The 25,969-nt window shown below is 41.7% G+C and overlaps 1 non-coding gene and 1 pseudogene across 1 annotated transcript; both read left to right on the forward strand.

Moving 5' to 3' along the window:
* The first annotated feature begins 15,043 nt into the window (after positions 1–15,043).
* LOC143713718 (U2 spliceosomal RNA) lies at positions 15,044–15,219 on the forward strand (annotated as a pseudogene).
* A 433-nt stretch (positions 15,220–15,652) lies between these two features.
* Positions 15,653–15,816, forward strand: LOC143713616 (U1 spliceosomal RNA). The gene has a single exon (XR_013195172.1). It is a non-coding gene; the product is annotated as a U1 spliceosomal RNA (small nuclear RNA).
* The last annotated feature ends 10,153 nt before the right edge of the window (positions 15,817–25,969 follow it).

The following is a 25,969-nucleotide window of genomic DNA, read 5'->3' on the forward strand; positions in this document are numbered from 1 at the left end:
ACGGATAATAGAAGAAAAGTTATCCCCTTTCTTATTTAGAATGACCCCCGTGGGTAGGCTGACGGAAGCAGAATGTGTTGTAAGGGGTGTACAGTTAAAGACCCAGAACCAGATATGAAAAATGAAGACCCAGAGTCAGAATTATAAAAAATTAAAGAAAATATTTACTGAAGATAGTTTGCAGTTTCATCAGCAGTAGTCAGCTTCAATACTCGCACAGGAGTTCGTAGGCCGCCCCGCTTACAGTTACAAAGATCACAGCAGTTATACGATTTCCAAGGTCTAAGCTACGTCATTGCTTACAGGATGAATGATTCTCATTGGCTATGAAATAGATAAACACAGTAATTTTCCACACATATACAGATAGACTGAAGCATATCTCCATCGATTATGCAGCTGAAGTTAGGCACGTCATGACCTTCCAGGTCGCAGATTTGGGTTGCTGGGCGCCAGCATGTCCAGAACAACAACTCAGTCAATCTCCAATAATGCCAGTGGTTCCTTAACCTGTAACCAAGAAGACTAACAGACACACCGACACACAGCTTGTCCAAGGTTGGATTTGGCCAGGCTCTCACTATAAACAGGAGAGTCCTCTCCAAACATCAAGATAATGCGTTCTTTCTCTGAAGGATAGCTAAACTTTAGTCTAACTGGAAAGAAAGGCTTTAACAAAGAAATGGCCCCTTAAACTATTGGCTTCAATGACCCCTATATGTTTAAACACATTGAAGACCTTTCTCAAACACAAAACAAGTCCCTATTTCATTTCTGGAAGCTGGGTTAAATAAGCAAGCGCTGCATTCAGATATCAAATACAGACATTAAAGAATACATGAAAAGAACATTTCAGTAATCACAATGGTAACTTATATAAATAAAGTAAAATCTCCAGAGAAGTCATTCAACTCATTTGATATTTAGAAGGAAAAATATTGATTAATACCTTAATTATAATCAATCATTACATATACATTGAAGCAGCAGTGGATTCCAATCCACCCCCTTCAGTCCCCCGTTTTAGACCAATGTGGAGTCCTAAACACCACATCTGGTCTATCCATAAAGAGGCTGCTTCAAAATGTTAGGTTTCTGACCCATGCTCCTCTGTCAGGTTAATTTTTATAAAACAAACAATATATTTTTCCTTCAATGACTTAATATCAACAAAATATCCCACATACTATAATATTGATCTCCAGAACCTTTGGACATAGCTGTCTTTACATGTCTTACACAGCTATTATTCATCTAGGCTAATTTGGTTTCATCATCAAATTAACTGATACAATACAAGTACATATTTATTCTCTGGAAGCCGGCTAAATAAGCAAGCACTGTTGCTGTATTCCTAGCATGGGCTAGACCCGCAGTCACTACTCAGATCCCAAATACAGACATTGTCTATAATCATAAATACCAGGATATATGCACTAGTTTTTATAATTTCCAATTCATTTTATAATAAACTAAGAAGAATAGTTAATCCATTCTTTTCACTACTCCCATTTATAGACCCAAAAGGTTCAAACACTGGTTGAAAACAAAAAGGTTGTCAAACTGAAAATAAACAACAATAAAAAAAATAAGACCCATAATAATCCACTTTAAGTCTCTCCATGAATTCATCCTTCAGTTTACAGTCACCATCTTAATTATATAACATCTTATACTTTTTTTTACTCTTTTCAAAAATAGAAATAAAATAAAACAAATTCACATCATCATTTCGGTCATTATTTTACCACTAAAATATAGGATCGTTCCCCATTCTGCTTAATAAAGCTTTTGTTCATTCCTTATCCTTATATCACTTGAATCCCTGTCAATCATACAATGTCTTATTATTTTTATTTTGAAACTCACCATTTAAACTTAATTTGACTTCCATAAATTCTATCAGAAATTGTATTTTCATAACATACATTTTTTTTTCTACTATATTTCTTCCATCTTGCCCTACATGCCAGTTCCTTCTGCATCCGAGTCTCTCACCACTGTCAGCCTAGTGACACTTAAAGTTCCCTCGTTAGGGAAATCATGGTATTTTATTAATTCTTCAATACTCTTGTTTTCTTATCATTAACTTCAACTTTATTTTTCATTATAACTACTTCTCACAGTATTTGTCTCAGTTCCACTTATCTTTACAGTTTTACAGAAACCAAAATATTATGTTACTCAGATCCCAGCCCACAGCCATATAGCTGCTTTCTCTTTTTACCTTTATTAAATTGTAGTTTTCTTAGACATCTAATGTCATACATACATTTAATGGATGGAGAAATAAAACCTTTTCTTTTTAGAAGTTATATTCACTCCTCCTTTGTTCGCCCTCCGGCCTTTCAATAAAAATGAGGGAGCTCACTCTGGATAATTTGGATAGTGACTTAGCCAATGTGTCACTTTGTCTCTCTGCCGTCAAGTCTATATATATATATATATATATTTATTTATTTTTTCCTACGTTTATCCTTATGATCCCACCTAGTTGTCTATTTAAATTTATACCCTCAGTTGAATTTAGACAAGAGTTTTACCCCAGAATGGACGGCAATCTTCTTTACAATTCCAATTTATATAAAATACTAATCCAGAGAGTAATTCAGTTCAATATCATAAATGACAAAAGCATTCATAATTACCAATAGCAGACAGAGCTGGAGAACCACTCCAATTAAAGCTCGTCCCATGTTCTGCATTGTCTTTTCATCAGATTGACTTAGAATTATCAACTTTTTTAAAGTTGGTCATTTCACTTAACCCATCTGTAATGATAAAACACTAATTCCAGAGGTTAATGACAAAATATCCTCAAAATCAGGAAATAATAGTACCCCAAACTAATACATACATGACATAAAGTGCTGTCACCATCACACGCACTCATACTAGACACACATATGTTAACTGTTCATTTTCAATGTTCATTTTTCTTTATATTATTGCTAAAATATTTAAATTTTAAATAAGATTTTAACTTCCCATTTTCCTGTAGCTTCTACCTAATTTTACATGGTCTCTTAACCAGTTTCAAAGCATGCCTGTTCATTATTCATTAGAATTTAACGAGGTCAGCTGGGTTGTTTTGTTTCATTATCATTATTTTGCTTCAGCTTGCTCTAGCAGGCCGATAACAGAAAGACAGACACAGTTACCAACCCTTCCTCCACTCAGACAGTCTCTCTCTCTCTAAACAAATAATCTTTTCAACAGCCTCCTAAGACTGTAATTTAGACAAAATGTAATATTAAATCCATTACATTAACCTTTTACCATTCAGCTTTATTATCCAGACTTTTCTCAAATCTACAAAGCTGTCTTCATCTTTAGCCACCACCATGCCTAACGACCTTCAGGAGTTAAAACTATGTTATAGACATATTAGCTCAACATTATCTCTTCTATACATTTTACTTGCCCATATGGCAACCAACATCATGTCCCTCATATAATTAAGTTTTGTTACTGTCTCCGCAGCAAATAATGGCAATCACCTCATGGAATCAGCTGGCTCCTGAAAGCCCACTCCCGTTATCTCTTTATCTTTAATTTTCTTCTCTTCAGGGTGTCTTCCCCTGGCATAGTTGCAGACACTTGTCACAATGAAAAACAAGCCATACAATCAATGCGGTTTCTGGTGTGGTATAGAGGAACTCACATTTCTGGGTCAGACTGCCGTAACATTAATTTTCACCTCACAGCCCATCTCACCTCTCAATGCTCTGCTGACCCCGGTGGCCTCCAGTAATCAGCGCTCAACTCTCATACCTTTCTCACAAATAACACCTCCATCCGGAGTTGCCCAGTGTTCGTGACCCCCTGCGTTGGGCTGTCCCCTGGCCAGGAAGATCATCCCGTCATTGAGTAGCCACTCGTACACACGTACACACTGGTGACCGCTCATTCCCAATACAATCAGTTTTCTTCAACAGAACTCAGCTGTTTTCTGGAGCTTAGGAAAGGCACGTTCAAGAGTCACCAGAGCCATTCCGATTGCCTAATAGTGTTCACAGGGAGACAGGTTAATAACAACAGTATTTAATCACTTAAATCCATTAACTATCTTAAAAGCAGCAACCTAGCTACTTAGACTATAGTCAGTGAATTTAGATCACAACCGTACATTCAGTGTACTTCATCTGTAGCCGGAGCCATCGGTCCTGAATGGTGGAGACTAAAATGAGACAAAGTTGTTACTGGTCCTAAAATACGCTAATCAAAATGTCACCTCTATCGTTTAAGGTCTGTATTATTATTTTAAAGACTTCTTTAAAGTCATTCAGTTTTACATTTAAAACATTTTTAACATTTAAATACAAATTGCCCTCTGAATGGTAATGATTTCTTTTAACATCTCTGTGTCTCTGGTTTTCAACTGAAACACTGTGCTTTACTATAAATAGCTTATTATCACTTATGACACAGGCTCAGATAACAGCTTTTAGCTGACATTGAATGAGAGAGAGACTCTGAGGCATTCAGGACTGGTACACTGCATTGTCATAAAACTTTTAACATTAGACTTTATCTACCATCTTTTAACTCTAGCCCAGCTTAAGGCATCTTTGCCAGAAATTACATGTGTTTTCAAATAAACATAGTTTTACAGTCTTTTGCCCACGTCAGGGAATCTAGACATTACAAATTTCCATTCAGATTGAGTCTCTGTCGCACTGGCTGTTTCAGCCACAGCACACATCAGATTTAGATAAGCGAACTGTTTCATTACAGCCAATAGCAGACTTATCTTTTGAAAGCAAAACATCAGCTTCTAGCTCTTTCATGGTCAACTTTTCAAGCTGTTTGTTTAATCAAATGCCTTTCAACACATTTTACATTTAGCAACTGTTAATTCAGTAGCCTACTACTTCTGCTTATTTGTTCTTACATAAAAATAATTATTCTAGTTCTCAATAACGTTTCATATTTCTCAATCTCAATTTTAATTGTCAAGTTCTCAACCATAGTTTAATATTTGACTTTAGTTTTCTCTTGGAGTTTATCAATCTCCAATTAGGATTCACACTATAAGTTTGACGAGGCAAGCACTCTCTGCTTGTGATACTTTTGCAGTTATTGTAAATCATCTGTGAGATTAGTCTCTCTATATCATCTAAAACCTTTTTAAAATGTTTAATTACAACACAATCATCCTTTTAGTTACTTTGATATATTTTGCAACTCACATCTGTTGGAGTCATTCATTTTACATCAACCTGTATTCATCAATTCACTTATAAAAATTACTATTATAGAAATTACTATTATAGATATTTTCTTCAAAAGGATTCACTTTAAGACTTCAATCTTTTGACCTTTTTATCTCTTATTTCTCAGACGAAAAATGTCACTGTCATCATTTAAACACTGATCTACTTTCAAACCAATATTATTACCAAAAATGTGTTGTCATTTTATCACATTTTAAACACCTTCTCGGTGGGCATTTACAGTTACGTATTAAATGGTCCTGATGACCACCATTAAAACACTCTCGGCTCCAACTTACTGCACACCCTTGAAGCAGTGTGTCCCAAACAGGAATGCAAACAGAGCTGATAAGCAGTTCTCTGTATTCTTTTACAGTCCACCAGTGGCGGGTTCAATCACAATAGCCGAATCATAAACTTCATCATTATTATTGGCAGAACATTAATTTTCATAAGCTGCAAAATATTCTAAGTTGTTTTCACAAAGTGTCTGTTTAACTTTAGTCACACTTGTCCAAGGAAATGATCTTCGACCCATAATTTAATATACTTGCTTTTTGTAATCATCGTAAGCAATACAAGGCTAAACATTTTAATTTTTCAGTTTCTTTGTTTGTTTGTAGCCAGTCAAGTTGTTGTTTAAATTTCCAAACAGAAGCAAAACTTATCAAGACAACCATTTACTTAATAATTTCTGCAAATTTCTCTGAAGTGAGGGCTTCAGAGCACAGCTGCTTACAGCGTTCGCTCTTTTCTGTCTCACTATTAGTTTCAGGACTGTTCAGGTTACTGATCAAGTTACTCAGTTTGTCTGCCATATCTTAATAACAGTTCAAACTCACCTGAAGTCATTGCAGAAATGGAGGCGGCGATCTTTGAACAACACAGCTTGGCTTCTCCGTGATGAAACTGCAGAGTATACTCCAAAATCACAGTTCAGGGTTCCCACTCTAAACCAAATGTCAAATTCCCTGACTTTTCCCTGACTTTCACTGACTAAAAAGATGAATTTCCATGACCTATAATATGAAAGTAAAATAATGCCAAATGTTTTTTAAACAAAAAGCCTGTTGAATTGCAGATGGAAATTAGCCTAAGGCTATAATCTGACATATTTACATTTGTGAAAATGTTCATTAATATGTATTGTCCCTTTTGTTTTTTCAAAAAAAAATTTAAAAAAAATTGTACTACTTGAAAAAATATGTATTGCATTAACCCTGCTTGTATTTTAATGCTTTGTATTTTTAGGGTTTGCATTTTTATGGGCTGAAATTTAGCATGGTTGAATATTTAAGCTGTGAATATTTAAATTCAAAACATTTCAAACACACTTTCATTAGTCAAATTTCAATAATCCATATTCACCTTTCATATTTCACTTCCAAAATATTCAAACTGATTATAAATACAACCTATAATATTCAACAGGCGGATTGAACAAATTCAGTGGTTCAAATTCGACAGTAAATTCAACATTGACGTCCAGGAACTGCAGGAAACGCAGTAGATTACTCAGCATAATCTCCTTCTGCTGTCTGTCGACCTCACCAGCAGGGGGTGAAAGCGCGTGTTGTTGACGAAGACCGAGCAACAGTTAGTTAGAGCAAGCCATTCATTCATAAAAACTCATTTACAACAATGTAAGTGTATCTGTGACTATTATGTTTTATGTGAAATTCAGTGTCTTCACGATTACTTTTCCTGTGTAGCCTACATGCATCTCTACCGTGAACGAGATTATAATGTTATTCCACCGATACGGATGTATACAGATCCAATGTTACATTTGAGTTTGACATGTTTAGTTGCCTCAACCTTATATTGCGGCAATTGTGCTTCATGCAGTAGCTACTAGGGTTTCCCTCAATACGTCAGGATTCCCCTGCTGGACATATAAAGCGCTTAACGTAGCTTAATGGACTAATACAGTGATATAAAAGACCAAACTCGCAGGCAAGCAGAAGCACTCAGAATATGAACTTAACGCCCAAAGTTTAAAGCTGCGCGTTTCTCAGTGATACAGGCATAAGTTGGCTTGACATTGGACATTCGCACATTTAAGGACCGTCTCTAAAGTAACACACGACATTGGTAAACACGTTTCTAACTTCAATAGCATTTGAAGAGAACAACTTGCAAACCAACTGTTAAGTGTTCATGTAGGAGTCAGGCATAATGCGCAATTTATTCAAATAAATTGAAGTTTGCTATTGAAGTTAGAAACGTTTAGGCCTATAGGACTACCAATGTTACTTTAGAGACGGTCCCTACATGTGCGAATGTCAAGCCAATTTTACATTTAGTCTTTTAGCAGACGCTTTTATCCAAAGCGACGTAAGTTTCAGTTAAACTAACAATATAGGACAACAATATGAAAGTGGTATGACCCTTCCCAGATTAACGTGTACGTAGGAATATTAACATGTATGTGGGCATACTTATACATACATCCCAATAAGGTGCGAGTTTGGTATTTTATATCACTGTATTAATCCATTAAGCTACGTTAAGTGTTTTGTCCTGATGGAATGGGAATCCTTGAGTATGATCAGGTATTGAGGGAAACCGATTATAATCCCGTTCATGTTAGAAAAAGTTGATAACATGTAGCCTAATTCACACCGGACGCGAATAGCGCGTCAAATTCGCGCCTACCACGTCTAGTTATACGCTTGACCATTTTGAATCCATTCAGGGGTTTCGATTGTGACGTTTTTACGCGCGTCAATTTCGCTCTTGACGCGCGTAAAAAAACAAAAGTTTGAAGCGAAATTTACGCGCGTCACAATCGAAACCCGTTGGCGGCCATCTTTTTTATGTTGATCGAGCATTCACCGAGAGAGTGACAGCTCTGTATTTGCCATGGAGAGCAGAACGGCGGCGTAGGGGTCATCGTCGCCGTATTTGTGTCCACCTGACCCTTTGACCCAGTGTGGCGAGTTTCACCATTTGCTCGCTCCAGGAGCTGCGCCTGGATGACAGCCGCTTTCAGCGGTACTTCCGCCGGTCCCGCGCCCAGCTTGATGACCTGTTGTCCCGCATCGGAGCGAGGATCACCCTCGCCCTCATCCACCTAATCTGTCATTTATTTTTGTTTTGATGATGGAGCCAGCCTCCAAAAGTGATTAATCTGTCCTGTGATTTTTTTCTCTCTCACACACAACACTGTCCAGACATGAACGTATAATGCAGTATGTTTGTCTTCACATTATAATAATATTTAATATAATCTAGATATGGAATAAATAGCATTCAATACAAAATGAATGTCTATATATTGAAATCAAGTTTTATGTGATAAAATAGTTGCTTTGTTGTGCATTAGAACCATTACAAAATAATGTATTGAAGCATCCAGATACTTCACCACGTGACAGCAGCAAGCAGCTAGGCTTCTGATTGGTAAACGCGGCGCGAATTGACGCCAAAGTTCAGATTTTTCAACTTGGGCGGCAGACGCGAATTCGCGTCAAATGCGTGAATGCACAAAATGCACCATTCGCGCATAACGCGCCAGACGCTCAATTCGCGCCATTCGCGCGAACTCGACGCGCGAATGAGGCGTATTCGCGTCTACCGCGCCGCGCTACACGCCTCATTCGCGCCGCAGGAATTTTTTACGAGCGTAACGCGTCTTTGCATTGACTTAACACTGAAATCACTCGCGCCTGACGCGCTATTCGCGTCCGGTGTGAACGCAGCATAAGGCTACACAGGGAAAGTAATAATGAAGTTAATGAATGAAACATAAAAAACAGCTTTTGTGCCTTTATCATCTTTTCCGCATATATACTGACCCAGATAATCATCACAAAAAACTTAATGCATGCTCAATTGTTGTAAATGAGTATTTATGAATGAATGTCTTGCTCTAACTGTTGCTATGTTCTTCGTCAACAACACGCGCTTGCACCCCCTGGTGGTGAGAATTGGTATAGAAAAATTACATTTTGATAAATGGAAACTAAAATTTAAAGCAACAAACTAAATTCCCTGATATTCCATGACTTGGACAAAAAATATATAAAATTCCCTGACTTTCAATGTCTGGAATAGACCTTTTAAAATTCCATGACATTCCAGAAATTCCATGACCCCTGACAGTTACATATACTGGTCCATGCCAATTTGGGTCACAACTTTTTTTTTTCTCTCTCGGGATCGTTCCTGATGCATCCCTGGCAAACAACCCTATTTTTGTTAGTATCCCTAACTGCCTGATTCACTAAATTCGGGGATCCCCTATCTGAGATGGAAGAGATTGAGCAGGTTTACGGTGCCACTGGACCTCCCGTCCAGGGACGTACTCTGCTGGGGTGGTGCTACACCATTAATGCCCAGCGGGGCCCACACAGAGCACGCTTCGCTTGCGCTGTCTGCTGCCGTTACCCTTAACGACGCTCTCAGCGACTTCTTATCCTCTTAGCAGTAGGCCTACAACTTACTCCTTCACTCGCCTCATCGGAGTGAAGGCTACTTACTCCTTCACTCGCCTCATCGGAGTGAAGGCTCTCCCGCTCTCCTTCAAAATCTCTTCCAGTCAGACAGCCCTAACAATTAATAAAAGCTTACTACCTTGTGTGTTGATTTGCCAGAGATGTCACCACGGAATGATTGCCCGCATTCTCAGCATGTCCAGAACAACAACTCAGTCAATGTCCAATAATGCCAGTGGTTCCTTAACCTGTAACCAAGAAGACTAACACACACACCGACACACAGCTTTTCCAAGGTTGGATTTGGCCAGGCTCTCACTATAAACAGGAGAGTCCTCTCCAAACATCAAGATAATGCGTTCTTTCTCTCAAGGATAGCTAAACTTTAGTCTAACTGGAAAGAAAGGCTTTAACAAAGAAATGGCCCCTTAAACTATTGGCTTCAATGACCCCTATATGTTTAAACACATTGAAGACCTTTCTCAAACACAAAACAAGTCCCTATTTCATTTCTGGAAGCTGGGTTAAATAAGCAAGCGCTGCATTCAGATATCAAATACAGACATTAAAGAATACATGAAAAGAACATTTCAGTAATCACAATGGTAACTTATATAAATAAAGTAAAATCTCCAGAGAAGTCATTCAACTCATTTGATATTTAGAAGGAAAAATATTGATTAATACCTTAATTATAATCAATCATTACATATACATTGAAGCAGCAGTGGATTCCAATCCACCCCCTTCAGTGTTAAGGTTTGGAGGAATGTGAATGATGATTTTTTATTTAACTGTCATAAAGATATCGCTTGGCAGGTTGTACAAAATTGTTTACCCACTCGGGTTTTTTTGAAGAAAAGAAACTGTAACCGCACCACGCTGTGTCCTAGAATGAATTGTGGTGAAGAAGAGAAAATTAGACATCGTTTGTGGGAATGTTCATATGCCCAAAATGCATGGAATTTAATTCGTCTATGGTTGTTAAATCTTTATAGAGTGCCAAGTGAGGGAGATATTTGGTAAGGAGAGCTAAAGGAGACTCATTTGAATAAATGGATTCGTTGGTGGACAATTTTAAACCTCTTTAAGGAAGCGTTATGGAAATCTAGAAATATTTGTGTTTTCCAGAATTATGAGATCCCGGCTAAATCAGTGGTAAAATCAAGCTTAAGATGTATTGGGGACCATATTTTAAGAGATATGCAGACACTTAAGACCCATGTGACAAAAATGTTATGGAACATACCAAATGTCCCCCCCTTTGACAAGATATTGAAGATCGGTTGATTTCTTCAATGCTGCATGGAACTTAAACAGTATTTTATTAACATTACAACAGGAATTTGTAGATATTTTGTATTTTGGTTTTGTTTTTTTGTATTTGAACTGTGATGAATTATAAATAAATAAATAAATAAAAAATAAATAAATAAAAAAAGGACAAGGAAGTTTTGCTTCTGCTTCCTTGCTAAGTACTTTTTGGACTCGGTTTGAAATGTGTAAAGCCAATTTCTCCATGTTCACTGTGGAAAAACTGACTGATAATTCACTGAAAGTTGTGATTGTCAGGATGTTTAATGAAACAGTTAGTGGAGAAGATATTTCTGTATGGTTGGCAAGATATTGCTCTATTCGTGGACAACCAGTGAAGGTTTTAGATGAAGACGGTATCTGGAGCTGTGCGTGGAGAGTGCCCATTAAACAATGGGCAGATCCCAACAGCTACCATGGCCTGAGTCAAATACCTTCTATGATTGTGTTGGGAGAGAATAGAGGCTACATCCATTACCAAGGGATGCCCAAGCTATGCCGCAAGTGTGGCAAACTTGGACATCTCGCCGAGGCATGCCAAGAAGTAGTGTGTAGGAAGTGCAGAGAAATTGGGCACATTTTTGAAGAGTGCCAAAATGGCAGAAAGTGCAACCTCTGTGGAGAATCATCCCATCTCTACAGAGACTGCCCTAAAAGTTTTGCCAACAAGTTAAAAAGCAACAAAATGGCCGCCCCACCCAAAGAACAAACAATTGAGGAGGCGGGCCCCGAGGTTTTGGCGGGAAATTCAAACCCCCAGCCAGCCTCAGGGATTGGACAGGAAGGAGGAAGTGGGGCGGCCACAGGGGCGGAGTCAATTCTGGCAGTTGGTGAGGGGGAGGAAGCCAATCCTCAAAATGAAATTGAAAAAGAAGACAGTATGGAGGATGAAGAGGAGGAAATGGCTTCCTCCCTAGTAACCGTGTCTGAGGTTAGTGTGTCCACGAGTGGGAGTGAAACAGATGTTTCGCTCCCCAATGCTCAAGTGCAGAAAAGAACTGTGGAAGCTGAACTGCTCCCTTTTTGAAGATAAAGACGTAGTTAGTGAGTATAGGGAGCAGTTCAGCCAATGGCAGACCCTCCAAGACTTTTACGACTCACGTGCACAGTGTTGGGAGATGGTAAAAGAACGGACGAGACAATTTTTTAGAGAGATAGGGAAAATAAAAAAGAACAGATTAAATCGAATCATGATGGGGCTGCAAAAACGACTACAGAGATATTTGAATCTTTTAAACGATGGGATCGATTTTAGTGAAGAAATTAAAGAAATAAAGCAAGAAATGTCAGTTTTATCCGAAATTCAAAGCAAAGGTGTCATTTTAAGGAGCAGGGAGAGGGAGATTGAGGAAGGTGAAAGGTGTACCAGGTATTTCTTTAAAAAAATTATTTCACGGGGTGGGGCAATCACTGCTTTGAAAAGTGGAGGGAGGGAGGTTTACACCACAAAAGAAATTTTAAAGGAAACTTACTTCAAAGAAGTTCACAATGACACGTTAAGGGAAGTTTTAGAGTTTTTAGAAAAGAAAGTTTATTGCGAATGTAAAATTTTATCTCAAGATTTCAACATTTTAGAAATTCACAAAGCTCTTAAAAGTTTTAAACGAGGAAAGTCCCCTGGCACAGATGGACTTCCTCTGGAGTTTTATTTGACTTTTTGGGATATTTTAGCTTTTGACTTACTGACTGTTTTTAAAGAATGAGACTCTTGAAAGAGTTCCTGACAGCTTTAGAATAGGGATAGTTTCACTTTTACATAAGAAAGGGGACAAGACGGACTTACGGAACTGGCGACCCATTACTCTTTTAAACGTTGACTGTAAACTTTTTAGCAAAAATTTAGCCACACGCATGTCGACAGTTTTAGAGGACGTAATCCACCCGGATCAAGCATGCGCTGTGCCAGGAAGGAAGATCACGGACAGCCTGGTGCTGATCAGAGATGCCATCTGTTATGCGAGAGACAGAAACCTTCGGCTAGTAGTCCTAAATTTAGACTTTGAAAAAGCATTCGACCGCATCTCGCACCAGTTCCTTTTTAAGGTACTGGGTAAAATGGGGTTTCCAGGGCGGTTCATAGCCTGGGTGGGACTGCTGTACAACAGTCTGGTCAGCAGAATTGTAGTTAACGGGCATTTATCCAAAGCTGTCAATATCCACAGCGGCGTCCGTCAGGGGTGTCCCTTATCTCCCCTCCTGTATGTGACTTGCATAGAGCCACTGGCACAAATCTTGAGAAGGGACAAATGGATTAAAGGACTAGGCATTCCAGGGACTAGTGGACTGACGACAACCTGCGTTTTATATATGGACGACGTGACCCTTTTAGCAACGGACGTTTTATCGGTACGAAGAGCAATGGACTTGACTGACTGGTACGGTCGGGCCTCAGGCGCCAAGCTCAATAGGAGCAAGTCTGAGGCCCAGCTCTTCGGGCCGTGGGGGAACGTTGACACAGGTGGACTAGATTTGGATTTTAAAGACAATAATTTGAAAATTTTAGGTGTAAAATTTGACAGAGAGGGTGGAGGACAGGGAAACTGGACTGACATGTTAGGGAAAGTTAGGCAAAGACTGGGCTTTTGGGGACTAAGAAATCTGACGTTTGAAGGCAAGATCTTAATTTTTAAAGCCGTGATTTTACCACTGATTTTACTTGTCTGTTCTGTTTTTAGTCCCCCACGAAGTTTCCTGATCTACCTGGAGAGGGCAGTGTTTTATTTCCTGTGGGGGTCCAAGTGGGAGCGACTCAAAAGAGAAGTGGTGAAGAAAAAAAGAGAGAATGGCGGAAAAGGGCTCCCAGACCCCCACCTGTTTTTAGGCAGCCGCTTCACCGCCCTCCACATTAAATACGCCCTGACCCCATCCAGAGAACACAAGACAGCAGCCATGACCCGATTCTGGATGGGGTCGAACCTAAGATCTTTGAAAATTTTACCAGTTGATCTTAAATGTCCAGTGTCTTTTAATCTGTCAAAAGAACATCTTTTTATTAAGAAATTTTTAAAGAAATATCTTTTAGAAACAAATGATGCCACTATTTTAACTAATCACAAGTCTCTCATCTCTCTTGTGCAGGATCGAGAATCGGTGAGTCCGGTTCCAGGCCTCACACTAGGTGAGGCCAAAGACGTTTGGAGGAACGCAGCCCACCCAGCTCTCCAGAACAGGCTTAAGGACTTGTCGTGGATGGTGGCTCATGAGATCCTCCCGGCCAGGGCGGTTATGCACTCCAGAGGCATGGCCAAAAACTCCACCTGCCCACGGTCCGGATGTGGTTCCCCGGAGACCGTTCAACATCTGCTCTGGGAGTGCGGCGCTGCGCGGGACCTGTGGGCCAAGACCGGCCCCCTGTTTTTCCCGTGCCTGCCAGCGGGTGGGTTCCAGGTGGACTATAAGCTCGCCATCCTGGGGGTGGGTCAGGAGTTGACACCACCAACATTTGCCTCACTCTGGCTCACCCTAAACGTGATCAAGGATGCCATCTGGGTCACCAGAAACCTGCTGGTGGGGAAACGCGTGACGGTCCCCCTCCACGCGTGCGAGCAGTGAATAAGAACAACGCTGCAGGGTGGGCCGCACGTCGTTATTCGGATGGGGGGGCCGGGGTCACACGGAGAGGGTCCCGGCCGCCACCGTACCTGGCCGCCCGTAGATGCACCCTCACCACTCTGGCTATGGGAACAGCGGGCCAGCGGGCCGGAGGAGAGGGGATCTCCGCTGGGCACCAGAAGCGGGGAGTCTGGGGCCTGTTCTGGAGACCTGGAGAGAATGGACAATCTTGATAGGGACTCACCCTCGATCCTTTACAAGAGATGTTTTATTTGGCATGTTTTATTGTTTTATTGTTTTTATGTTTTATTCCTATTTATTTTAATCCATTTACATTTCCTTTAAAACAACACAAATATTAACATACATAGACTTTTACACAACACACAATCAATAATTGATTTTTAACTATAAATTGTGTCTTTTTTATTTGTTTGTTTTTGTTGTTTTAAGATGTGTAAATAAATACTTGATTTATAAAAAAATGTAAATGGAAAACATGGAATGAAAACTTGTGACAATAAAACTTTTTCGAAAGAAAAAAATCTGTTCTTATCAGTTTAATATCTGATACGTGCCCTACCCGGGCACCATATATTAAATTGATTTTTGGAACTGGGAGATGGAACAGGGGCTTGCTCCGTCCACTCCACGCATCGACCCGGTATTGCAGTACTTCTGGGAACGGTGCACCCCCCAAAACTGTGTTAAATGAAAGAGATGTTTTAGTCTTGTGTGGCAGCAGGTGTTAATGGAAGTAACGTATATTGCTGTGTATGGGTGCTTTAAAGGTGTTGTAGGTGATCATATGCTATACAGGTAATGGTGGTGTGAGAGGGAAAAAAAACAACAACTCTGTTCTTATCTCGTTTAACATCTGATTCGTCCACTATCCGGTGACCGCGTATGAAATTGATTTTTGGCTCATGGATCCGGAGCATGAAAACAACATCATCCACAACAACAACAGCAAAAGAGCCCGACGCTGCAGATTTTTGATGTCTCTCTCTTATCTCTTGGAGTTTTTACGAATGAGCTGATGAGTTGAATCAGGTGTGTGTTTGATTGTCCGACCGTTGGTGAGGATTGCGGAGAGGGACAGGGTGCCTCTGACGGGAGGCCTGGGAATTCATACTTACCTGGCAGGGGAGACACCATGATCAGGAAGGTGGTTCACCCAGGGCGAGGCTCGGCCATTGCACTCCGGTTGTGCTGACCCCTGCGAATTCCCCAAATGTGGGAATCTCGACTGCATAATTTATGGTAGTGGGGGACTGCGTTCGCGCTCTCCCCTGGACACACTGGTTAAAAGAGCAGATTGTTCGAGTTCCTCTTCTTCTGGTAGTTAACGACCTAGGAAGTCCAGAGAATTGAACTGCAGTGGTTGATCGAGAGATGTAAAACTCTCAACCTAGGACCAGTCTGCAAAAGTAGGGCTGTTTTTTAGGTTTTTTTTCATCATTCTTCAAATAATCTCCATTATTCAACCAGCGCTTTGATTGGCAGCAGTGGTCCTAGAAGCAAAGTTGTTCCGAATGAGGAGTTCTATCATGTGGTATGAATATCTTGTGCATGTGTGAAAAATCACCTGACATATGGCCGTATTCATGTTGTTGTTTTTACTGTTTACAGCGCCACCAAGTGGCCAGTCGCCACATCCCTTTTCACCTGAGCACAGGCTGATCCCGTGCACAGGTGTACCGACTTGGGTGTAATTGTCTCATTCTGTTGGAGAGTTATGGCCATTTAAGTAAAGCCCCCTCGCCCACTCCCAACGTTTTGGCGTCCCTTCGCCAACGTGAATCGAAATTCCGACTTTTTTCCCCATCGCTGTCGGCAATCAGACTCCAGGGAATCTTTCTGCACCGGTTTGGGTCAGATCGGGCGAAAGACCTGACTTTTGACCAGATGGCAAAAGTAGCTTTTTCACAAAATCCCAAATACCCGAAAATCTCGCCAGCGCAACCATCGAATCCGAGGCCTGCGTCTTCTTCGGCCCGAGCCAAGGATTCCGGTGATGTAAGACACTTGGGTCTGCGACGGACGGTTCAGGAGTTACGAGGCATTTCGTACTTCTGATCGCTGCAGCGCCACCTTGGGGCCGATTGGGCCGAGCCTTGGTGATGTTGTAGACCGGGCGGGTACTACCATCCCTCAAGAGTTTCAAGTCTCTACGACGTACGCTTTGGTCTGCCCGCTCACTTTTAGGGCAGAATGTTTGTTGGTCCAAAATCCCATGTTGCACTCCAAAGGGTCGTGTTGTGCGCTTTGCTGTGATCCATTTTCGGTGTCAACAGTCAAGCTGAGCTTGTATTGCTGTGAGCTGAGCTTGTTTGTTGGCGACCTTTAGACCCTCTCGCCACGGCCCAGGTGGGCGTGGCCTTTGACGGCTCCCCCGCCTCTGCATCATTGTGTCATCGCTTCTCGGCCTTTTGGCTAAGATCAAGTGTGCGATCGACCAGAATGGGCGTTTCCAGAGAGGATGCTCCACTGCCGACCATGTTGGTGCGGCTAAAGAACACAGTGCGCTTTCAGGTCAAGAAAGATGCACCGATGGATGTTAAGAAACGATTTGGAAGAGATTTTGTGGTGACTGAGCTGTTAAGGGAAGTTTTTGTGATTTCAGCGTCTTTAATTTTCTGTTTGCAAGATTTTTCGACTTCTGGTTTCATGGATTTGACTTTTTTTCAATTGAGAGACTGCCTTTTATGAAGCTTGGGAGAAGAAAAAAGATCATCAGCGTTTGAGTGGCATACAGCTTTTCCCGGCTTTTGCTCAAGATTTTCTGCCCTTAACGATCCACCTCTACAATCCTTTTGTGGAAGATGGTGATGTTTTGACCTTCTTGGCCAGGTACTGTGAGACTGTGAAAGGTGGTGAGCGGTTGAAAGATCGTTTTGGTATATGGACAGGGAAGAGAAGATACCTGGTGAAGTTGCGTGCAGACCCAGCTGTTGAAGGAGGATTAGTGCATCCGCCCGGTTCCTTCTTCATTGGTTCAAACAGGGGCTTTTTGCACTATCCAGCTCAGCCGGTGTACTGTAGGAGGTGTGGCGCACAGGGTCATGTGAAAGCAGAATGCGCAGGCCAGGGATGCCGCTTTTGTGGATCGACAGACCACATGGCAATAGCTTGTCCGGAACCTAAGAAATGCAGTTTATGTGGAGGATTGGACCACCTGTTCCGGGTATGCCCTAAGCGGAAAAAAACATATGCCAGCCTGTTCAAAGAGGGACAAGATCTACAGGCTGATTTTGATGGTCTATTATCAAGTGTTCCTGTGGCGAGAGACAGCCAGGAGGCGGGCCCTTCAAATGCGGGTGTTGGTGAAGCTACTGTGAGAGTGCAGGCAGCTGAAGTAAGGAATGGAGATGAGGTGGAAAAGAAAAGGATTGAAGAAGAGGTGGAGCTTCAGATTGGTTCTTCGCAAGTATGGTCAGAGTTCGATGTGGCAGAAGTCCTGTGTGGCATTTATGAGGAGAATGGACAGGGGTTGGGGGAGTCAGCGGGGGATGAAAAGGAGCTCCAGCCAATGGAAGTTACTGGACAGGGGCAACACGACACAATGAAGCTGGGACAAGGCATGAGAAGACAGAAGCTTTTCGATCACATGACTGGTGATAGAGAGAGAAAATGCAGTAAGGTCCAGGCTCAGGATCTGGAATTCAACCGAGCCCAGGGAGATGAGGGTGGAGGTGAGATGGACATTGTGGAGGGTTTTATAGAAGAAAGTAGGATTGCTACTAAGAAGAAGTGGAGGGGTGTTGGAAAAAGTAATGTCGATTTTGCAGGAGGATGAGGGAAGAGGGAGGGAAGATGTCAATGTGGAAGGTACTGAATGGACTGAAGTTTTTGGGAAGGGGAAAGGTAGGGGGAAAAAATGTTCTGAGCAAAAGGGGAGCTTGTGACATTGGGATGGGAAGCAGTCTGGTTTTCTTTTTTCCTATTAGGTGTTTTTTTAAATGATATGTTTAAAGATGGCTACCTTGAATGTAAGGGGTTTAAAAATGACACAAAGAAGGACTGCAATTTTCCTTTCTTTATAAATGTTACCTCTAGATGTTTGTTTTTTTGCAAGAATGCCATCTAAAGGACAAAAATGATATTACTGTTTTTTCTGCAGAGTGGGATATGGGGCCTTCTTTTTGGGGAGTGGGGAACGTCAATGCGGATGAGGTGGGTATTTTATTTTATTTTACTCATGGGATTTTGTTATTGAGTCTGCTATTGTAATCATCCCAGGGAGGATAGTAGTTGTGGATGTGAGGTGGAGAGGGATTGCTTTTCGCTTTATCAATGTTTATGCACCGAGTAATTTGGGTGACAGGGAGGGGATTTTAATGTGTCTTTGGACAATGGTTCAGGTAGTTTGCTGGCTCTTTTGACATCAGGGTTCTCGCTACGTGACTCCTTCCGAGGGGCGGGGGGGCGGGATCCCATTTTCACTTGGCAAAACAGCAGACAGGTGGGGGCACGTTTGGATTATATTTTTGTGCCGTCACACATTAAGGTGTTTAATTACACGCAAGCACCAATGTGGTGTTCAGACCACTGTATGGTGGGAGTATGGTTGGAAGCAGGAGGGGAGGAGCGGGGGAGGGGTGTGTGGAGGTTTTAATACTTCCTTTTTGAGTGAAGTTTTTTGTACTGCGCTCTTTAATTTGGTGGCTGGATGGAAAAATTTGCAAGGTTTGTTTCAGTCACAAGGGGATTGGTGGGAGGGGTTCAAAGAGAGAGTAGCCTTTTTCTGCCGTAATTGGGGAAGGGAGAAGGCTAGAAGAAAGCGGGGAAAAATAAGCAAGTGGTCAGAAGAGCTTCAAGCTCTTTGGACAGAAGGTGCATTAGGGTCAGCTGAGGGATGGGCCAGGGCTAGAGATTTGCAGGATGACTTAAAAAACATTTTTGGGAAGAGGCTAAGTCTTTCTTGCAATGGTCAAGTGTCCGAAAACGACTCTATGATGAAAAGCCAATCAGTTTTTTCTTTGCCACAGTGCGAGCCAGACAAAGGAAAAGTTACATAGAGGGTCTGAGGGGTCAAGGGGAGGTGCAAACTTCGGTAAAGGGGATGCTGGATGTAACGGAGGGTTTTTATAGGAATTTATTTAGTAACAGAACTCCTTCAGTTACAGCATATGAGGAGTTTTTTGGAGGTCTTGGAAGGGGGTTTAGAGGAAGAAGAGAGAGCCGCGCTAGAAGGGCCTCTGACTTTACAAGAAGTTGGCTCGGCGGTGTCTTCTCTTAAAAAGGGCACGTCTCCGGGATGTGATGGCCTTCCGGCTGCTTTTTATGAGATGGTTTTGCCGTGGATAGGAAATGAACTTGTGGGAGTGTACGAGGAATGCCTTAGAAGAGGTGAGATGGTAGCGACAATGAGAACAGGGCTGGTGTCGTTACTGTATAAGAAAGGGTTGAAGGAAGAATTGGGGAATTGGAGGCCAATTACCTTACTAACTACTGATTACAAAATTCTGGCCAAAGTTCTGACAGTAAGGTTGAAAAGGGTTATAGGGTCGGTTGTTCAGGCAGATCAGACATGTGGGGTCCCAGGCAGGTCAATATCTTTGAATTTGGCTCTAGTCAGAGACATAATTAGTTGGGCAGAACAACGTCAGCTTCCTTTAGCTATCTTGAGTTTAGACCAGGAGAAGGCTTTTGACAGGGTTAGTCATACCTTCCTTGAAGCCATGTTGAAGCGGTTGGGGTTTGGGACAGTCTTCAGGGCTTGGGTTAAATTGCTCTACAGTAAGGCTTTTAGTAGAATAGGGATAAATGGTCATTTTTCAGAAAAGGTGGAGCAGCTAGGGGGAGTAAGGCAGGGGTGCCCTTTGTCTCCCCTGCTTTATGTTTTGTCTTTGGAACCTCTGCTGGCGGCACTGAGAACAGCGCCTTCTTTCAGAGGCGTTCATTTGCCTGGAGGAGGGGGAATATGTGCCAAAGTGGCTGCTTATGCAGATGATACAACCCTGTTTCTGTCTTCTGGTTCAGATTTTGAGGTGGTTGGCAGAATTCTAGAGGGGTTTTGCAAGGTGTCTGGGGCACGTGTTAACGTGGGTAAGTCCTCAGTTATGTTTTTTGGACTGTGGGATGATAAAACAAAGGCAAAAGGAGGTTATAATATTTGTGCAGACGGGCTGATAATCCTAGGGGTCAGATTCTTGAGAGGGAATAGTGCAAAGGAGAATTGGGAGGCAAGATTGAAGGTAGTCCAGGCGAAGATAGTGAGGTGGAACTCAAGGGGGCTATCCTTGTGGGGTAGGTTAGAGGTGGTGAAGGCTGACCTTCTCCCTAGCTTGAATTACTTGTGTAGGGTACACCTCTAAAGGTGTAGAGAAATCAGTTTCACCATATGGAGTGAGTTGGACTTTGTTGCAACCATCATATCTAACTGGTTTTTGTAAAGATCTAAACTGGTTAACAGTACTGGGCCGGTTACCAGTGTTGTGAACTTCTTCTTCTCAAGTGTAGAAAAGATAGAGTTGCAGACCAGGAGATTGTTGAGGTATAAGTTCTTTATTTCGTCGCTGTAGTCATCTCAATCAAGTCTAACTAAGGGAACTTTACATTGTAGTTTATATACATTTCAAGGGGGAGGGATTGCATATAGGTGGAGACTTCTCTGAAAACAAAGCAAATGTAAATAAGGTATACAGATTGTGGAACCTGCTCAGCATGAGACACGAGAACAGGAAAGACATAGACTTCTCGTACTGAGATGAGAACTCCGAGACACGAGAACAGGAAAGACATAGACTTCTCGTACTGAGATGAGACAAATGGTCTCAGTAATAAAATAACAGGTGTTCAAACTTGCTCAGCATGACTCTTCACCCCGTAAAACAATGAGAACAGGAAAAGCCTAGCCTTCTCGTAATGAGATGGGACAGTCAGGAATATCCTGCTGGGAACCCCTACCATTTGCAGAGATTTCCTGGTCTCATCATTTATAAACTTTCTCAATATAAAATACTATTGTATTGGAAATCTAAATTAAACATTTAAATAAATTTGTAATCCTACATTTCCCCCTTTGAGAGTTCTAAATAACTCTCACAAAATACAAATTTAGACACTTAAAAGTTAAATTCTTGTAACTTGTGATCATTACAGGCTCATGCTTCTGTGTTGCTGTTTCTGCAATTGCATGCTGACACAGAAACAAACATGCAAATTTAGGGTCCGTGAAGTTCTTAAGGGTAATAGTCTTTTCTGTTTGGAACTGTCATTTCTTTGTGAGGGGCGTGAGTCATTTGTTGAATGAAACACTTGATACTGTGGACGCATAGATAGTATGCTATTAGAAGAAATAACAGCAGAATTGCTATTTCCTTTATCCACAGCCAGGGTTTCCCAATCAAGTTTCCGAACCATGAAAAATTAACTTCAGTCATCTGGTGTAATTTTGCTGAAAGATCAAGAATGTCTTGTTGGATTTTGTTCAAGTTCTCTGTTGGATCCATTAACCCGGTGCAGCACTCAGGTCCGATGATGGTGCAGGCTCCTCCTTGCGTTGCTAGAATGTAATCCAAGGCCACTCTGTTCTGTAAGATCATTATCTTGTGCGAAGCGAGAGTGTCCGTGATGTTACCAAGGGCCCAAGCCGTATCATTGGCCAATTTCTGTACAGAATTCGATAAGCTTCTGACTTGATCAAGGGCTTGCATGACACCATAAGATGGTATTAATGCTCCAAGAGTTCTTGACCACCATGTTTGTGCACAAGTGAGTCCTGGAATGCAGCCATCTGCTTCGTTAGTGGTAGAAGCTGAATTTTGTAGCTGTGGGGAGCTTGGGGTGGAGTGTGTATTTTCTCTGATAGCTGGTAGAATATAAACCAGGGTGCACCTTCCGTTAAATTGGCTGTGGAGGATGCTGTAGACAGAAGTTCCACATAACCAAAAAGTGTCAGTTGGTGGAGAGATCATACACAACTGATTTATTTCAAAAAAAATTGGTAGGGATGGGTTTCTGGAGAAACACTCTGTTAAGTCATTTTCCTCTTTCTTATCTGTTGTAGTAACATACACGTGGGATTCTGCTCCTCTTTCAATCACAAAGCTGCAACGTTCACAAGGAATTTCCCCCAGTGGAGTCGATGCTGGAGCATAATTTTCCATGCACCAATAGAACATCATTGGCAGGAGTAGATCTGTCATGATGGGAGTAGCTGAAGTTAGGTTGCAGGATGGTAGTCCTGGAATGCAACACGGAGAAGCTGGAGGAATTGTTGTATTGTGACATGTATCCTTGTTGTATAATTCACTGGTATGATGATTGAATAAGGTACACGTGTCACATTTGGAGATAGGGTGTGCCACCCAGGGGATTCCTGCTCCTACTGAAGGTGCGTGTGGCATGCAAACGTCCTTTCCAGCAAACAAGGCATTTCTTGACATATTCATTAGCTCTAAGAATATGTTGTTTCTGGAGTCCACACTTTGTGCGATGTCCATGATGCTTAGTAGAACGACAATCTTGATCATGTTGATGGATGATTGAAGGTTTCGTATGTGAGTCTCTGCGTTGTGTATTTTTTTTTTTCTTTCTTTCGTGATAGTTGGTTCGCCAGTGAGTCTAGTTGTTTTCTGGAGGTTGTGGCTTCATACGCAGGTGAGGAGGTTGGTGCGTATGGGTCCCGGACTGTCATCAAGTGGTGTCTGCACAGAATAAGAAAGAAAAAAAAACAAAAGACAGTAGAGCAGTATTTGTTCAAACACTAGGATTGTGAACTTTTTCTGAGTCTGCTATTGTTGATTTCCTCTTTCCCTATTTCTTAAACCTTTGACACCTAAAGAACAGTGAGGTAAGGATGGACTAGGATAGGGCCTATGAGGGAAGTCTTCACCCCAGGGTTAACCCCCGAAGCCTACTGCATTCGGTTCTTCCCGGGGCTCCTCACTGGTTCTGTGTCCTAACCTATCCCTGTTGGTGGGGGAACAACCTTACAGTGTGTACAATGAGTCCAGGTTTTCCTTCCCTCACACAATACTGCAGCGGCTGTAATCAACATCACTTGATGTGGCCCATGCCACTTTGGTTCTAATGGCTTATTTCTGAATGACTTTATCATGACCCATTGACCTGGGATGATTGTGTGTCCCCCTTCTGGTGAAGTCTGCCAACATGACTCAACTCTCCCTCTGGCACTCTGTACCGCCTTTGTTAGGTTTTCACAGTAAGCAATCAGGGCATCTGAGGTAATGTGTACATCAGCATTTCTAAGATCAATCACACCTGGCATCTGCATGGGGCGTCCAGTAATAATCTCATGAGGGCTCAGTCCTACTGTTCTGTTAGGTGATGCTCTCATACTACACAGTACTGCTGGCAACGCTTCAACCCATGGTACTCCTTCCTGATGCATTTTGCTTAGCCTGATTTTGATTGTTCTGTTTGCACGTTCAACCTGTCCTGATGCTTGTGGCCTATAGGGGCAGTGGAGGTTCCACTTAATCTGCAACATTCTAGACACTTCCTTGACTATCTGTCCTGTGAAGTGTGTACCTTGATCTGAGTCAATCCAATCTGGTAATCCCCATCTGGGAATGAAATCAGTGACAAGACATTTAGCAGTATGTGCAGCTGTAGCACGCCCTGTTGGATAAGCTTCTACCCATCTTGAGAACTTGTCTATTACTACCAAAACATCAGTTTTTCCCTTACAACGAGGCAATGATATGTAATCAACTTGCAGGTGACGAAATGGTCCTGGTGGAGCTGGGGTATGTGCTGCTGGTGTAGTGGCTGCTGGTATATCATTATTTTTCTGACATGTAACACACCTCTTGGCTGTTTCTGTGGCTACATTTCTGAATTTTGGATTCCACCACTGATTTGAGAACCTGTGATTCATCGTTGCTGGACCACTGTGACCTAAACTGTGTATTTGTTGAGCCAAATATGGCAGCAGTGATTCGGGAGCGACATACTTTCCCCCTTTGGTCCAGCAACCAGATGAATCCACTGTGGCTCCTTTGTCTAACCATGTCCATGCTTCATACAGAGGAACGTCTTTGTACAGATCAATTATTGATTCAGGAGGCATAATTGTCTTCTGTGCTGCACTACCTGAACACACTTGTACAGTTGCATAGAAACATGCCTGTTTAGCTGCCATATCAGCAAGAGCATTACCTTTAGCTTCCGTAGTATTAGTTGTGAGATGTGCTTTCACTTTGATCACTGCTAATTTCTTTGGAAGTTTCATGGAAAACATTAGATCTTTCACTAATTCAGCATGCTTAATGGGGGATCCAGCAGAAGTTAGAAACTGTCTGGTTTGCCAAATGACACCAAAATCATGAATTACCCCAAAAGCATATCTGGAATCTGTGTAGATATTAGCAACTGATCCTGAAGCTAGCGTGCATGCTCTTGTTAGGGCTACTAGTTCTGCAGCTTGAGCTGAAAAATGATCTGGAAGACGTCCTGAAGCTAACACTTCCGTGGTGGACGTTACTGCATAACCTGCTCGTCTGTTACCTTCAATTACTTGAGCTGAACCGTCAACAAACAACTCAAATTCTGAATTCTCTGTGGGAGTTTCTTTTATTTCACTCATAGGTGTATATGTAAGCGTAACACAATCGTGTGTCATTTCTCCTTCATCCTCTAACAAAACTTCAGTCATAGCAGACATCATACATGAGGACGGATTCGTGACAGGTGCACGCTGTAAGACAATATTCGGGGCTGTGAGAGTTGCTAACCAATTTCCCCAGCGAGAGGAAGTGACAGAAGTGACTTTTGCTTGATTCATTAATGCGGACACTGCATGCGGACATCTTACGTTTACAGACTGTCCTAACACCATTCCTAATGAAGCCTGAAGCGCTAGATGCACTGCCTGTACTGCTCTGAGGCATGGGCCCATACCTTGAGCTACTATGTCAAGTTTACCAGAATAGTAATGAATTGGGCGTAAACTGCCCCCATGATCTTGCATTAGACATGCAGTCATGAAGCTTAAATGTTCATGGACATAAAGCACAAATGGTCTATCAGTTTGGGCAATTCCTAATGCTGGTGCTTGACATAGTGCTCTCTTCAAATCATTGAATGCTTTGAGGTGACATTCTTCCATACAAACAGTATCAGAATCTTTACCATGGCCTTTCAACAAGTCATAGAGCGGCTGTGCAATTGAGGCATAGTCTTCAATCCAAGGTCTACAGTAACCTGCTGTTCCTAAAAATGATCGGAGTGTTTTAATGGTAGTAGGCGGGGGTATGGCTTTGACTGAAGCCGCTCGATCCTGTGTAATGGATCTATTTCCTGCACCAATTGTTTGACCCAGAAATGTGACTTGCTTTTTAGCAATTTGAGCTTTGTGAAAGCTGCATTTGTGTCCTTTCTTATGCAAATAGTCCAACAATGATGCCAATTCAGTTTGATGTACTTCGTGATCTGTTGAGGAAATCAAAATATCATCGACATATTGGATCATAGTGG

Source organism: Siphateles boraxobius, unplaced genomic scaffold (genome assembly GCF_051911475.1).
Source record: "Siphateles boraxobius isolate OS27281-9 unplaced genomic scaffold, OSU_SipBor_1 52, whole genome shotgun sequence".
NCBI lineage: Eukaryota > Metazoa > Chordata > Actinopteri > Cypriniformes > Leuciscidae > Siphateles > Siphateles boraxobius.